The following is a 15,540-nucleotide window of genomic DNA, read 5'->3' as shown; positions in this document are numbered from 1 at the left end:
TCTTTGACGCCTATCTGAAAATGAAGTAAATCTATAAGGGCTCCTTAGAATTGGAGGATTCTAAAAACACAGGGACAGTGTTGGGGATATTACCACTGGGCGTGAACCGGCCTACCTGGGCCGGGTTAGCTTCATTAGTAGTTTAAAGGTGGTTAAGCAGATGAAGGCCCAAGGCCTGTAGTCGGTTTAGAACCTGTAGCCGTAAACCGGCTTGATATGTAAACTTGCATTGTAAGTTAGGAATAGAGAGAGACCCATCGGGATACGAGTATGAACCGGTGTGGGACTCTGTGGACCGACGGGCGTCACCCGTGTATATAAGGGGACGACCCGGCGGCGGTTCAAGGACAGACAACAACTCGAGCCTAGGCGAAGCTTGTTTGCTCCCTAGCCATCGAAACCACATCAATTCCATCACAACTAGACGTAGGCTTTTACCTTCATCGAAGGGGCCGAACTAGTATAAACCCTTGTGTCTTTGTGTCCGCTTTAACCCCTTCAAGTTAACCTGTAGCGATGGCTCCACGACTAAGTCCTTTTATGAGGACATCTGCCATGACAAATCCACGACAGTTGGCGCCCACCGTGGGGCTATCGCACGACGGTTTGATGATCTTGGAGGGCAAGCTCAAAGGACTCGAAGGCTACGCTGTGGGCCGGATGACCAAGAGTCGTCGCGACAAGCTCTACATCGACGATGCAGGATGGGGTCCCGAAGCCGGCTCGATCGAGTACGGGTACCGGGTCCCCTTTGGTGGCATACACGTTTTTATCGGCAAGATTGGTGAGCCTGGGCCTGAGCCGGACATCCATACCGACCTCGTCGAGACGGCTCAGCGTGCGAGATCTACCCAGGTTAAACCGGCCGTGAAGCGTGCCTTCGTGGGAGTCATCCACGGAGGAGAGCATGGGGACGAGTCAAAATACGGTAGCGAGACTGTCGTCTATTCCGGCGACGAGTCCTCAACCGGAGAGACCGAATCACTGTACCAGTTGCAAGACGACCAGATTAGGGGCTGTTCCGATGGCGAGAGTATTCTGGACCCCCCTGAGCAGATCAACCGGGTTGGAATATTCATGGCCGGTACACAGGCGGCGAATCACTCCTCGACCGCAGCAGCAATGCTCTCCGGATCAGCAGCGGCAGCGGCAGCAGGGGTAGGAGGCCTTGTGCGCCCACCGGTTCAAGTTCTGTCTGACCTGTTTGATGCACTAGCTGTACTTATGGCAGAGGCCAATCCGGCGGATCAGGAGGCCCATGATGCAGAGATTGCAAAGGTGAGAGAGCAGATCGCACAAGCCAAAGCCGACCTGGCAGCAGAGAAGGACAGGATGGCCGCAGAGCGGGCCGCTTTGGACGCCTAGGCCTATAAGCTCATGCTCGACCAGAACGCATCACAGGAAGTCTTGAAGCGGAAGCACAGATCACGCCTGCCATTAGGGTTCGACCCTCGAAATCTCTTTCACACTCCGGGAGCGGGAACCAGTAATCCGCCGGGGCACCTAGATGTAAACCGGGTCGAGGCACCAGGGCCAGGAGCGACGGTCCAACCCCGCCTGATGGAACCTCCTCGGCAGAACATTGTGATTCCTCCGCCGGTCCAGACACCTCCGGGTCATTATTCTAATCCTATGGACAATCTTGTGGCAGCTGCTGCGTGATTAGAAGCTATCCCGGTCGAAGGAGACTCTCCGCAAGCAATAGAGACGCGCCGGGTTAAGGAACTTCTCCGGACCGCTTTGATTCAACAGGAGGCATATTCATACAGCCGCGATCGGATTCATTCCACACCTCGTCCAAGCCGGAGCTATAGTAGGTGCCTGGATGAACCGGCCATATCAAGCAATGCGCGGGGCCGTGAAGCGGCCAGTGGCAATAACCCGGCCGGTGGTGTTCATGATGCTCAGGATGTAGTGGACCGGGCCCGGGCACGAAGGGAGGCCGAGTTAGCAGCACAGAACGAGGCGGATCAGCTTACACCGGTTCGTCCTACCACCTCTGCCGGGCCAGGGGTCGCATCTAGCTTGGGAGTACCCTGTTTAGTCCCCGCTTTACGCAATGTACGCCTGCCCAAGGACTTCAAGGGCCCGCGCAAGGTGCCGAATTACACCGCTGATTTATCTCCAGAAGCGTGGGTAGAGAGTTATGAGATGGCAATGGAGATGCTGGATGTGGATGAGACCGCGTGTGCAAAGTACTTCACCATGATGCTTGAAGGCACAGCCCGTACTTGGTTGAAGGGCCTGCCGCCTAATTCTATCAGTTCATGGGCCCAGTTGCGGACCCGGTTTATCCAGAATTTCAAAGATACATGTAAGCAGCCTAAATCCATAGTAGACTTGGCGGCTTGTGTTCAGGAGGATGGAGAGTCGACAACCCATTGGGTACGCCGCATTTCTGAAGTCTTGCACTCGTCTAACAGGATCAATGCTGACTCTACGATCTTAACCTTGGAGGGCAACTGCCGGTTTAAGCCTCTAAAGCAAAAGTTAGGGCGTATGAAGCGGTTCTGTAATGACATGGGAACTCTCATGGCCGCTTTAGTGAAGTATGCTGATTCTGATAGTACCAAGGATCCCGAGACTGACGATGACGAAGCAGGGAAGGGAAAAAAGAATAGCAACTCCAAGGGGCATCAATACAAACCGGTGGGCCATGGAAACGGAGGCAAGCGTAAGGCATATGGCAGCATGGACTTTGTGGCTAACACTAATGCGCAGGACAAGGGTCAGCGGCGTAGAGGTAAAGTGGTGAATCGTAATGGGGCTCCAAATCCTAACCCGGATCGCTTAAACTATTTGCTGAATCAGCCTTGCCCAAAACACGGGATGAAGGAGGCGCCGGCTAACCACCTTTGGAAGGATTGTTTCATTATGCAGGAATTTAAAAACTCTAAAGCCTTCCGGTATGACCGTGGGTCAGGTGGTGGCTCAGGATCCGGTTTCCATGGGCCGGGTCACGATGGAGCTTCCAGTTCAGGTTTCAATCAGGGCGGTAATAATAACCAGGATAATCAGAACGGTAAAGGGGGTTACAACCAACAACAGCAGCAGCAGCAGCAGCGGTCGGGTTATCAGAGCCAGCCAAAATAGTTGAACAATGGGCAGTATCACGTTTTCACAACTAGCTCGGATAAGCGCGACCGGAAACTTCATAAGCGAGCAGTGAACTCTGGTGAACCGGCCGTACCGCGTTATTTACGCTGGTCGGAGCAGCCTATCGTGTGGAGCAGGGAGGATCATTCCCCCCGGGTTGACAATCCGGGCCAGTTGGCATTAGTGGTAGACCCTCAGGTGGGAGGTTATAAATTCACCAAGCTACTCATGGATGGAGGGAGCAGTATTAACATCCTGTACTATGAGACATTCCTACGCATGGGTCTAACAGACAAGGATCTCAGACCGTCTAATACGGTGTTCCATGGTGTGGTGCCTGGAAAATCAGCATATCCTGTTGGTAAGATAGCCCTGGAGGTGGCTTTTGGGGACGAGCATGATTCCCGATCCGAGACACTAACCTTTGAGGTGGTGAAGATTCGGAGCCCGTATCACGCCTTGTTTGGGCGGCCGGCTTATGCCAAGTTCATGGCACGACCTTGTTATATCTATTTGCAGCTCAAGATGCCGGGTCACAAAGGGACAATAATGGTTCATGGGAGCCGCAAGATTGCTTTGAATGTGAGGAAGGTGATGCGGCCTATGCAGAGTCGGTTTGTGCCACGGAGGAGTTAAAATATTATAGGGACAATGTTGATCCGGCGGACATGACTCCTTTGAAGAAGCCAACTACGGAGCATGATTCAGATCTGAAGTTCAAATCAGCGGCGGAGACCGAGCTTGTTGACTTCATGCCTGGCGATTCGTCCAAGCAGTTCACTGTCAGTGCCAACATGGACCCTAAATAGGAAAGCGCGCTCATCGAGTTCATCCATGAGAATCAGGACATTTTTGCATGGAAGCCTTCTGACATGCCAGGTGTACCGAGGGAACTCGCTGAGCACACTCTTAATGTTGACCCCAAGTATAAACCGGTAAAGCAATTTCTCCGCCGGTTTAACGAAGAGAGGCGCAAAGCTATTGGGGAGGAGGTGGCCAGGCTCTTAGCAGCTGGTTTTATCGTTGAAGTGTTCCATCCAGAGTGGCTTGCTAATCCGGTGCTGGTTCTTAAGAAAAATGGCACTTGGCGTATGTGTGTGGATTATACGGATCTTAACAAGGCTTGTCCAGCGGATCCTTTTACCCTCCCCCGCATTGACCAGATTATTGATGCCACGGCGGGTTGTGAGCGTTTGAGTTTTTTGGATGCGTATTCTGGGTATCATCAGATCAAAATGGCGGTTAAGGACCAGGAGAATACGGCGTTTATTACTCCTTTTGGAGCCTTCTGCTATGTATCTATGCCTTTTGGGCTCAAGAGCGCCCAAGCCACTTATCAACGGTGTGTACAGAATTGCCTGCATAAACAGATCGTCCGCAATGTGCACGCCTATGTGGATGATATTGTAGTCAAATCAAAACAGAAGGAGACGCTGGTTGATGATTTAAAGGAAACCTTTGACAACTTGCGGGTTTATAAGATGATGCTTAACCCTGCCAAATGTGTTTTTGGTGTTCCGGCAGGCAAGTTACTGGGTTTTCTTGTGTCGAACAGAGGAATTGAGGCTAATCCGGAGAAGATTACGGCTATCACCTCCCTGGCTAAACCGAAGTGTATCAACGATGTTCGGCGTTTGGCGGGTCGGATCGCCGCACTGAGCCGGTTTATCAGCCACCTCGGAGAGAAGGCCATCCCTTTATACCAGATGTTGAGAAAGACAGATCAATTCATCTGGAGTCCAGCTGCTGATGAAGCGTTGGAGGACTTGAAGCGGCAATTAGCCAATCCGCCCGTTCTTGCAGCTCCGGTCGACAAGGAGCCGTTATTGTTATACGTAGCGGCCAATGCTCGTGCAGTTAGCGTGGCTATTGTGGTAGAACGCAAGGAGGCAGGCAAGGAATATCCGGTTCAGCGGCTGGTTTACTATATCAGTGAGGTGCTTATCGAATCCAAGCAAAGGTATCCGCATTGGCAGAAGCTGGTATATGGAGTTTTCATGGCAAGCCGGAAGTTGAAGCAATATTTCCAAGGGCACCCCATCACAGTGGTCAGTTCAGCTCCCTTGGGCGATATCATACAGAACCGGGAGGCGACCGGCCGGATTGCCAAGTGGGCTATAGAACTTGGGCCGCACGGATTGAAGTACGTACCCCGAACGACGGTGAAGTCTCAAGCCCTTGTTGATTTCATCAATGATTGGACTGAGTTGCAAGCACCAGAGGAAAAGCCGGATCACACATATTGGACTATCCATTTTGATGGATCCAGGCAATTGGAAGGCTCGGGGGCTGGAGTCGTGTTAACTTCCCCACGAGGTGATAAGTTTTGTTATGTTCTCCGCTTAATGTTCCCTTGTACTAATAATGCAGCTGAGTATGAAGCCTTGATCCATGGTCTCCGGATGGCTAAAGAGATGAATTTAAGTCGGGTTAAGTGCTTCAGTGACTCGGACCTCGTAGCTCAACAGGTGTCTGGCACTTGGGATTCTAAAGACCCACTCATGGCTGCATATCGTCGTGAGGTGGACATTGTTGCAAGTCACTTCAAGGGTTATCAGGTGGATCACGTGGATCTCGAAAAAATGAAGCGGCGGATGCTTTAAGCCGGTTGGGCTCTCAGCGTAAACCGGTCCCGCCTAATGTCTTTCTTGATGTATTGCACAATCCGTCAGTCAAGCTCCTAGGTGAAGCGGATTTGGCTATTCCTGATACGGAGGCTCAATTGGTGGCAGCCCTGCATGTTATACCGGATTGGACAGTTCCCTATCTTGCGTACATGAACCGGGGAGAGTTGCCAGAGGATGAGACTCTAGCCAGGTAGATAGTCCGGCGATCCAAATCTATGACAATTATCAATGGCGAATTGCATCATTGTAGTGTATCAGGGGCGTTTCAACGCTGCGTGTCTCCTGAGGAAGGTTGTGAAATTTTACGCGAAATCCATGAAGGGGATTGTGGTCACCATGCCGGTTGAAAGTCTCTGGTGGCTAAGGCGTTTCGTCACGGGTTTTACCGGTTGACAGCTCATGCTGATGCGGGGACTTGGTTAAACGGTGTGATGGCTATCAGAAATTTTCAAGGCGTGCTCATGTGCCGGCTCAAGAATTGAGGATGATTCCAATTACTTGGCCGTTTGCAACATGGGGGCTGGATATGGTCGGACCTTTTAAAAGATCCAAGGATAAGAAAACCCACCTTTTGGTGGCAGTTGACAAGTTTACCAAGTGGGTTGAAGCGGAGCCTGTCAGCAAGTGTGATGCAGCTACAGCGGTGCAGTTCATTAGAAAGGTGATTTTCCGGTTTGGCTTTCCACACAGTATCATTATTGACAATGGTACCAATCTATCCAAGGGTGCTATGAAGGAATTCTGTGAACGTGAGCACATCAGACTTGATGTATCATCAGTGGCTCACCCCCAGTCCAATGGGCAGGCAGAACGAGCTAATCAAGAGATCTTGCGAGGCATCAAACCCCGACTTATGGTTCCATTGCAAAGAACACCAGGATGTTGGGTTGAAGAGCTACCATCTGTGCTATGGAGTATCAACACTACGCCGAACCGATCTACAGGATACACACCGTTTTTTTGTGGTCTACGGAGCGGAGGCGGTTCTCCCTAGTGATATCCGGCACGATTCGCCTCGTGTGGTGGCTTATGTTGAAGCGGACAATGAGACAGCACGACAAGATGCTTTGGACCTATTAGATGAGGAGCGTGACATAGCAGCTGCCCGCTCGGCGATTTATCAACAAGATCTTCGTCGCTATCACAGTCGCCGGGTCAGAACCAGAACTTTTCAAGAAGGAGATTTGGTGCTTCGGCTCATCCAAGATCAGACGGATATGCACAAGTTATCCCCACCTTGGGAGGGACCTTTCATGGTCAGCAAGAATCTGCACAACGGGTCGTACTATCTGATTGATATTCGAGAGCATAAAGACTCACGAACATCAGAGGAGGAAACCAACAGGCCGTGGAATATAGCTCATCTTCGGCCTTACTACACTTGAGCCATTGGCTCTATCTCTGTACATATTATGGCAGTGTATATATTATCATTAATATAATAAAACCGGAACCTCAGCTAAAGCAGGGTCTCTGTCCTTTCATATCAGGTGAGGTTACATGGAGTGGTTCTGTTTTAAAGCGGCCTCCGGTTTACCCCTTGAAATTTGCTTTTCAAAAAAGCTTTGTGATATCACTTGGGGCCTTGGTCGTGTCCGAACCAATGCGACACCTTTTGATATGCGAAAGCCACCAGATCACTTGGGGACATGGTCAAGTCTGAACCAGTCACGCCTCTTGATTGGCCTAAGGCCACAAAATCACTTGGGGGCTTGGTCGAACCCGAACCATTGCCACGCCTTTTGATCGGCATAATTGCCACGGTTTCATTTGGGGACCTGGGTGACTTGAACCATTGTCACCCCTATTGGGGGCTTGGTCCTGTCCGACCGTGGTAACACCATCTAATCAGCTCAGTAAAGCATGTTTTTTGCAAACGGTTTTTATCATTGCCTTTGCTGCCATGTTTCTTTTATGACTATTCTTCAATTTTTGTTGTGTTTCCTTTAAACCAACGACATTTTTTTACCGGTTCAGCTGACGGAAATCGGTTCATTTGTATTCCGGAGAAATATGCCCGGTTTAACTTTCCTGTTAACATCATGAAGTAGCAGGGGGGCTCGTAATGACCCAGCACGGTTTACATGGGAGTTGTTTTCTCCCCTTTGATGGTAACGGTTTATAAATACTCCGTTTCTAGCCTGGCTAAGCCAACCTCATGCCCAGTGATGGCAGGTATTTTGTATCGCATATTTGATCATATCTTTTAAATACATTGATATATATATATATCAAGGTTATAAGCCGGTTGGCGGTATAACCGCCACCGTAGTTCAAGATTTTCTAATTGCAGGAAATATAAATTGAGGGTTTCAAGCAAAAGCATCAGTACTTATGCACGAAGGCATATTTAAGGCAAAAGTATTGACTATCCTATTACAAGGCAACGCAGTGCCCAAATAAGATCATTGTTGTTCCGGCGGATCATGATAAAGCAGCTACTTAAACCGGCTTCTGGTTCAAGTCTGTTCATCAAACCGGTCTGACGGTTATGGGTCGTCCCGCGCCGCTTCAGCTTCCTCATCTCTATCCATTGGCTGGAAATCAACAGTGGTCCAGTCGATTCCCATTAAAGCTTGAAAGACAACTTCTTCATGGATCAGAGAAGACGATTCAATATCAGGAGCGTAAGTATGCTTACGGGTTGGAGGAATCAGATTCTCCGCTTCAGGAGTTGATGCAGGCACTCGTTTGTTCTCATCATTGTACTGAGCTTGATAATGCGACAAGTCTGCCTCTTCAGCCAATTGACAAGCCAGAGGGCGTACTGCACGGTTTATCGCCCTCAAATCATCTTCATTGAACTCTGAGCCATCTTCCTTCAAGCTGGGATAGCCTTGAGCTGCTTCAACAAGATCGAAATCCGGCACCCATGCTTTTGCCCGGATCAAGGCATTAATGGCTCCGGTTCGAGCAGCAGATTTTTCAGTTCTTCAATCCGAGCAGGAAGCATTGACAACCTATTAAGAGTGTCTTGGATTAAAGTGGGTGCCGGATTGTTATGAGATGCAGTGGTGATGATCCGTTGCGCTCTGGTATACAGCTGTTCAATTAAAGTGTAGGCAGCCTTCAACTTCTTCCGAACATCTGACCCTAAGTGACCAATGCGTGTATGGTGTACCTGTAACAATACAAGAAAGATCACAAACCGGATCTATTATAAACAGGCCAGAGTTGTCCAAGAAACCAAAAGGAGCTTACCAAAGATAGCAGCGGTCATGGAATGTACTTGCCGCTTTACGGCGGTCAGCTCATCTACCACCGGTTTAAGGGCAGCTTCAGCGTTTTCAGCTCTCTTTATTAAATCAGCCTTCTTAGTAGCCCAATCAGTCCGCTCCTTCTTGAAGCCCTCCTTCAGCTGTTCTGTGATGCTCAAAGCGCTGGTTATTTCTTCCCTTGCCTTGTCGGTTTCAGCTTGCTGGGTTTTCAAAATTTCCTGCAGATCAGTAATCCGGTCCTCTTTGATCCTCACTTCAGCCTGCATAAAGACAGTGCTTGGCTTTTAACAAACGGTACAAGAATTTGAAGTACCAACCACATAACAAGTTATATGCTTGATACTTGGGGGCTAATGCACCTTCAATTTTCATCTATCACTAAATCGCAAAGTCCCAAGCTCAATACAGGAATTCAACTTGGCACTTGGAGGCTAATGGCTATTTGCTCAGTTATGATCTGATGTTTATTGGAGTCCCGGTTTAACTATACTAAGTTGAACCGGCCCTTGGGGGCTACATTGATGGATTTCAAAGTATTGAGGACTATATTCAAGTCCCGGTTTGAAGAAGATTAAAAACCGGCCCTTGGGGGCTAGGAGGATTAATACAGTGGCAATAATTAAAGAAAGAAGAAGCACAAGGAAGTTACCTCATATTTATCTCTCATTATCTTTACCAGGCCAGCTTCACAGTCACGACTAGTATATAGCCGGTTCAAGTAACCGGAATGAACATCTTGGGCACTCAGAGCAGCATATGTTTCCAGATCAACATCCCTTTTGCCTTTGTTCATGGCAGAAAAATCTTCTTTCACAGTATGCTTGGCCAAAGCGACAGGATTCCCTGGTTCAAAGCGACCTACACCGGTAATTACAACGTCATCATCCTTGGACTCGCCGGTTTGCGTTGGCGCGGTCGGTTTATCGGCAGGCTTTGAAGGACTGCGAGACCCATCAATCCAGACGGAGCTGGCAGGTTGTTCAACAAGGATTGAGGTATTGAGAGGCCTTTTCTCAGGAATAGCATCATCTTGCAAGGGAGGATCATTGGGAATATCCTCATAAACGGACGTTTCAAGATCCGGTGTTTTATCCTGTTCAGGGGCAACATTTTCCTCGGCCGCTTTATCCAGGCGGGCTTTCTTGCTCGGTTTAGGTTTAGCCCTGAAAGAGAAACAAAGAGTCAAGAAACATCATAAGTTATAACGTGGTATACCAGAAGCATATGTTCAGTCTAGCTTACCCAGGAACCGTTTTGAGTGGTGGCAGCTTGTCACATCCCTAGTCTGGTATGACCTAGGCTAGCTAGTCATTGGTGCATCATGTTTAAATCTCATTTAAATTTGAAATGAGGATTGGTGGAACCCTCAGAATCATTTTATGAAAATGACCCAAATAAAAATTTCTCCAAAAGGGTCCAAGAAAATGCTCATGTTGCCCTCTGAAAATATTGGACAGAGATAAAAATCAAACCAATATTTTTAGGAGCTCATGGATATTTAATTTTGGCCATTTGGATTAATCCGATAATTATTTGCTCTGGATATATATTGTTATATATATGAAATATGGTCCAAAAATTATGCCATTTATAAAGGAGCTCTGGAATAATATAGTTAGCCCCTGCAAAAATTGGCATAAGTAAATAAATTGATTTAGTATTATTACTAAATCAAAACAAATGTCAGAAAAATTAGAAAACAAAAAAATAAAAGAAGGAGAAACCTTACCTGGGCTTCTGCCTGGCGCCTTTGGCCCAGCAGCAGCAGGCCGGCCCAGCCAGCAGGCGGCCCAGCCCGCCCCCTCCTCTGTCGTCTTCGTCCTCGACAGAGGGAGGGGAGCGTGCCCGGTGCGCGCGCGCGCCACCGCGCCACGCCACCAGCCTCCCTGCTTGCCTGGCGCCCTCCTCGTCGCCCTGGAACGGCCGGACGACGCCACGCAGCCACCCGACCTCTCTCGCACTCTCCCTCGCCCTCCTTCTCTCCCCCTGCTCTCTCTCTCTCTCTCACCCGAAGCACTGCCGCCGCCGCAGCTCACCACCGACGCGCTCCCCGCCGTCCCCTCGCCCCTCCGTAGAGTCCCCGAGCTCCGCCGCGACCCCCTCTCCCTCCTCACCGAGCAAGCAACCCAGGCGAGCTCTGCTTCATCGCAATCGCCGTCGTCTTCAAGCTCCGGCCGACGAGATCGCCGTCGTCGCTCCGGCTGCCCCAAGCCTTCCCCGAGCTCGCCGACGACGCCGTTGGATCCGCGGTGAGCTCCGCCACCGTTCCCCACTCTTCTCCCCCTCGTTTCCGCGCCGTAGCGCCGTTCCCCACCACGGCCGAAGCTTCTCGCCGCCTCCATGTCGCCGTCGCTGTCTCGGCCCGCCTCCGCCCAAACCGAGCATCCCATCGCGCTCCCGGTGCCACGAGGGTGCCGCCGAGCCCCTCAGGTGGCCTCCCCGTGCCCCGCAGCCCGTTCCCGCTCAAAGCCGAGCTCCGGCCGCCGCCGCGAGCTTTGCTCCGGCGAGCTCCGGCCTCCCCCGCTCCTTCCACCTGCCACACCAGATGCGCGAGAGCCTGGGCTACGCCCCGGTGCTCTCCGACGCCGCCCCCGTGGCCTGTTTCGCGGACGCCGCCGCGTCCAGAGGTCGCCGACGACGACCTCGCCGGCCTGACGAGTGGGCCCCGTCGGCAGGTGGTTAGCTTAGTGCTAATCACTGTTAATTAACCCTCCTGACACTGACAGTGGGCCCCAGCGCCACTAACTCTTAATTAGGATTAAACTAACCTCTGTTAAACCCCCCTGTCACTGACGTGTGGACCCCACACGTCAGGTTTGACCCTAGCCAGCCGCCGTTGACCGCTGACATCATGCTGACGTCATGCTGGCGCAATATATGATTTCTGGATTTAAATTTAATCAGAAAATTCCAGAAATTGTTTTAAACTTCAAAAATTCATAACAATTCAACCGTAGCTCAGATTAAAATAATTTATATATGAAAAATTATCAGAAAAATGCAATCTTTCCATCTGTACTAGTTTCATGCATGACAAACCAATTTATACATGCTGAATATGAGAAAAACACATTATGGCATATGTAGGAGCTTAATTTGGAGATGCATTTGAACCTTTGGTTCAAATGGACTTCAAACCAAATGATTACCAGTTGCATTAGCCCAAACAGCATCACATCTACATGCCATGTTCATGCATCATATTGTTGTATATGATTGTGTATTGATTGCCGGCACCGTTCCTTCTCGATAGGTCCTGCTCCGGAGCTGTTCCAGAGTACCTGTCTGTGAAGCAGTGCCTCCTCTGTTGATTTACCAGGCAAGCAAACCCCCTTGTTCATTCCGATACAATCCTACTCTCTCGCTCCTGCTCTCAGTTATTGCATTAGGACAACAGCGATTCATCTGCTACTTTGTGCTACGGTAGTTGAACCCATTCCTCTGCATGACCTGTCATTGCCACAGTAAATAGTTGAAACCCACTAGCATGTGTAGGAGTTGATTGAAGCCACTGATGTGTTCCTACCATGCTATGCCTGCTATTGCTTAGAGTTGTGTCAGGTCTGATTCATTGGGAATGAATTGGAGTGTCACGATATGTTCTGATGCTGAGAGTGAAGTGTGTGAATACGATTTGGTAAAGGTAGCGGTGAGAGGCCATGTAGGAGTACATGGTGGGTTGTCTCACTGGATCCGTCCGTAAGCACTGAGTTCTATGTATGTTGTCCAATGACTCGATACTACCACACATTGGGCTCCGGGCGCTCCAAGCCCTCTCGACTTATTAACCAACTTGATCTCTGTCCAGGAGTCGCAACTAGTTTCTGGTGTTTGTAGGTAGTGTTAGTAGTCTACCAAGTGGCACCCGGCCAGGTGGGCTTGGGACAGACTAGGCACAAGTGGCACGGTGTACCAAGCGTAGATCCATCCGGCGAGGTGGGCTTTGGAACCCTGCACACATCGTTTGGGGCCGTGAGTGAAACCCCGGCCGGATCTCCTTGCGGATGGAACCCGAATAGGCGATAAACCTGGATTAGAGTCTTGTGTGGTTAGTCAGGTCGTGGCCGACACCCTCGCCAGGCTTCCGCTTGAAGGTTGTCGAGATACATGACGTGTACATGGCGGTAAGTGGCGAGAGCGTGTGTGAAGAAGTACACCCCTGCAGGGTTAACATGATCTATTCGAATAGCCGGGTCCGCGGTTATGGACTTCTTGGATGCTTACATGGTACATAGACAACTTGAAGTGGATACCCTAAAATGCTCAAGACAAGTGTGAGTGCTATGGATGGCCTTCTCGTAGGGAGACGGGAATGAATCCATAGTAGTGTATTGTGTGGTGATTAGTGGACTCGTGTGCGCCATATCACCTCAAGAGTTTCTGGTAGTCGTAGAACAGGATAGCCACAGAGTCAAAGCTGGCTTGCTGCAACTAAACCCCACATTACCCTCTTGATGCAAATGCATGTATGATAGGATCTGATGTAAGTCTTGCTGAGTACCTTTGTACTCATGTTGCTTTATTTATGTTTTTGCAGCGGAGACTTCGGTCTTACTAGTGTTCTCATGGACTTCGACTAGTAGCTAGTACCTCAGCTACGATCTTGATCGGATGTTGTAGATAGTCAGGCTTTCAGCCTTTTTCATTTATAGATGTCTGTACCCAGACATGTAATGCTTCCGCTTGTTGCTTGTATGCTCTGTATGATGGGTCTTGTGACCCCTGTTTGCAATAAATGCTATGATGGCTCTTCTGAGCCTTTATCTATTTGAGTTGTTGAGTTATGTTGTGAGGCCATGTTGTACAGCACATACTTGCATGTTATGCGTACGTGTAATGTGTATTGCTATGTGTGGGATCTGACTATCTAGTTGTTTATCCTTAGTAGACTCTCTTACCGGGAAATGTCTCCTAGTGCTTCCACTGAGCCCTGGTAGCTTGCTACTGCTCCGGAACACTTAGGTTGGCCGGCATGTGTCCTTCCTCGATCCTGTGTCTGTCCCTTCGAGGAAATGTCACGCGAGGAATACCGGAGTCCTGCTAGCCCGCTACAGCCCGGTTCACCGGAGTCCTGTTAGCCCAGTGCTACAGCCTGGATTCACTCGCTGATGACCGACACGTTCGATGCTGGGTCATGGATGCCTGTCCCTGTAAGTTAGTGCCACTTTGGGTTTACGACTAGCCATGTCAGCCCGGGCTCTTTATCATATGGATGCTAGCGACACCATCATATACGTGTGCCAAAAGGCGCAAACGGTCCCGGGCAAAGGTAAGGCGACACCCGTGGGGATACCGTGCGTGAGGCCGCAAAGTGATATGAGGTGTTACATGCTAGATCGATGTGGCATTGAGTCGGGGTCCTGACAGCGTTGGTATCAGAGCCTGACTGCCTGTAGGATTACCAAGCCAAACCGGTCTAAGTTGAGTCTAGAAATTCTTTAGTTATGTAAGGGAATTGATTGTGGGTTGGAACGTAAGGCTCTTTTTACTCCTTTACCTCATGGCTTTCTGATCTGAGTCGTCCTATCTTTCCTATGGGGTTAAGGAACTAGGCTTTCTCTTCCGTCTATCAGGATCACGTGTTACTACTCCGTAGTCCCATAGGATTGGTTGATCAGAGTCATACCCTAGTTTTGAGTATTTCCGGTGTAGTCTGTTTAGTATGATCTCAGAACCTTGAGTAATGTTGATGAGTATGTTACCACCCCATTTTTAGTAGGATGTCTCATTCTGAGCATTTTACTGCCGTTATGCTGCCGAAATTTTCCTAGGAGTTCGAGAGATACTAATTCCTTGTCCTACATTCTACAGTCCATAGTTGATGCTGACTCCGTCCTTGGTTCGTTTCTCAGGATGTCATTAGCTAAGCGAAGTTCCGTTGCTCGTAGCCAGAACCACGGAGATGGTAGGGATGAGGATCCTCCCGATCAGCCTTCGTTGACAGAGTTCATGCTAGAGATGGAGAGGAACAAGCGTGAGTCTAACCGCTTGTTGGCACGTATCGAGGAGAACACCGCACATCAGTTCAAAGGATCTATGACCATTCATGACTTTATCCGCTTGCACCCACCCATCTTTCATCATTCCATTGAGCCACTCGATGCAGATGACTGGCTCCGTAGCATCACCCATAAGCTGCGTTCCGCGAGTGTAGCTGAAGATGACAAGGTCACTTATGCCACATACCACCTGGAAGGTCCTGCTAGTCTTTGGTGGCAGAACTATGAGGCTATGCTTCCAGCTGGCCAGACTCCCACCTGGAGGGATTTCGTTGAGGCTTTTCGCGAGCATCACATTCCTGAAGCCCTCATCGATCGCAAGAGAGAAGAGTTCTGTAGTTTCACCCAGGGTAAGATGGCTGTTGATGCCTATAGTAGAGAGTTTGAGAACCTCGCCTGTTATGCCACAGAAGAGGTGTCCACGGACGCCAAGAAGCAGGCTAGGTTCCGGAAGGGTCTCAACCCCAAGTTGCGTCGTGATCTCCACCTGCATCATTGTGATACATTCCAAGCCCTTGTGAACAAGGCCATTAATGCAGAGACAGCTCAACTCACTTACGAGGAGTCTCGTAAGCACACTCGTGCTTTGGGATCTTCCTC

The sequence above is a fragment of the Triticum dicoccoides genome, chromosome 6B (genome assembly GCF_002162155.2).
Source record: "Triticum dicoccoides isolate Atlit2015 ecotype Zavitan chromosome 6B, WEW_v2.0, whole genome shotgun sequence".
Taxonomy (NCBI): domain Eukaryota; kingdom Viridiplantae; phylum Streptophyta; class Magnoliopsida; order Poales; family Poaceae; genus Triticum; species Triticum dicoccoides.
The sequence above is the reverse complement of the archived record's forward strand: the minus strand, read 5'-3'. Positions refer to the sequence as shown.